At 33.8% G+C, this 1,941-nt stretch overlaps 1 protein-coding gene across 3 annotated transcripts in view; it reads left to right on the forward strand.

Annotated features, from left to right (window-relative positions):
- Window positions 1–1,941, forward strand: part of cv-c (RhoGTPase activating protein) — a 102,038-nt gene that overhangs the window by 15,135 nt on the left and 84,962 nt on the right. The gene's annotated exons all lie outside the window — the stretch shown is intronic.

Consider the following 1,941-nt stretch of genomic DNA (forward strand, 5'->3'; position numbering starts at 1 on the left):
CTGTCATTGTTGCATTTATATTTTCTCATAAAAGAAATTAAAATTTTGTCTGCTGAAAATGCATAAAAGAATATCTGAGGTTATAGAGCTCTTTTTAAAACATCCAAATATGTAAAAAATTTCAGTTTGTACTTTGAGAAAACTTGTCTCTCAAAATATTTTAAAATTCAATTTCCTATATCATAACTATCTCATATTCAGATGTAAATTCTGTCAGCCGCGAACAACTTCGAATTGATCACCTCGTAAACGCCGACAATATATCGAAAATTCGTCGAAAATCATTCTGATTCAAGCATAGAGTGTGTCGAGAACACCGTCAGATCACATAAATCACCAAAACAATCAATCCGTTCCTGTCAAACTCGTATCTAAACCATTCAAGCTGGTCGACTAGACAAGCACCTTCGTCGCAAGTCTTTCACCTAAAACAAGATTGTTATTTCTTTATAACATCTGATTCATTTAGTATATAGAAAGTACTATTTAAAAAAATAGTTTAAAGTTGTTTCGTTTTATCAATTAGGACAATAAAAAGAAATTCTAATCAGTCATCAAAATTTTTTTACAAATGCCCATCATATTTGTATGAAACCTTGGGAAGAGAAAAACGATAACTGCAAATATTTCACGATTTATCCTCAGAAACTATATAATATCATACGTACATTTAGATTCGTCTACGACGTAGAAAAGCTAAATGTACGTATCTCCACGATGCGGGCTACTCACGAGCCATTAAATATTTATCGTGACTTGACATGAGAGGTCAAAATAACAGACTATATTGATAGACGAAATAATGAAATCTGCAAAACTCATCTGATGTGAACCCTGTCTTCATTCACGTTTCATTCCAATTATTATTTATCGCGACTTTTATGAAGTTTTCTCGACCGACCTGCCGTCGCGTTTGACATGCACGTTTCACAAGGTTAAATGCCTCTGAAAAATTCGACTGTCTCCCCAATTGGACTTCACTCACCAGAACTATTCCAATCGTCAAATGCGCAATTTGAAATCGCGAACCTTGCGGCCATAGAAAATTCATATAAGATATTTCAAGTTTTTAATTTTGACATTTACACTTATTTTATTTCCTCAAGTTTTATTCTTATCAAATTCATACAAATATATTATAACCATTTAGTATACACCTAAAAGTAGAATATTCAATAAAAAGCATATAAATTCGTATATAAGGACAAATATGTTTTGAACATTTAGAATCAATTCTTTCCTAGATTTTGCACGAAATAGATTGTCAATCACGGCAACGTTTAAAACCACACACGTTTATTGAATTTCGAAATTCATTCTCTCGTTTGGTTATACATATAGCCTCGGTACGTAGCGTGGGCGGGAAAATTCAATTTGAGGTAAACGTTACCTCGCTTGATAGGGGTAGTAGGGCGTATCGCGAGCAAATGTCTTTGGTAAAGTTCAAAGGTGCTTAGTTAGACGCGGCGCTGACACAATGATGATCAGGATCCATAGGTACGTTCAGCCTCGATTCGCGAACAGGCTTCAATGAATACCGAACGCGAAAGTGTTGGACTTTGTATACTCCTCCGATATCAGACGTAGTTGCATATTTGGGACGGGTAATGCGCTTTCAGTTCGAATTATGGATCCGATCGAGCGCTCAGATAGCTACGTTTCTCCGTTGAATCAGAACTGCTCTATTTTCTATCTCTACTAAATAATTTTTCGGTATATATGGAATTTTTGCAGTCTAGCGTTCAAAATATATTGTTCTTGATAAATCAAGTACCTATTAGATATGAGAATTGTAGACAATTGTTAATAGAATAAATGACAAATTATTCAGTGAAGCAATGATTCAATTAACCCCTTTCTAAATTTTTATACTGTCTTCATTTAAATTCAAGCAATAAATACTTAAATATCTCGAGAAGATTAATCTCATCATTCTACAAT

The sequence above is a fragment of the Ceratina calcarata genome, unplaced genomic scaffold (genome assembly GCF_001652005.2).
Source record: "Ceratina calcarata isolate Rehan_Ccalc_2016 unplaced genomic scaffold, ASM165200v1 scaffold353.2, whole genome shotgun sequence".
In the NCBI taxonomy this organism is placed as follows: Eukaryota; Metazoa; Arthropoda; class Insecta; order Hymenoptera; family Apidae; genus Ceratina; species Ceratina calcarata.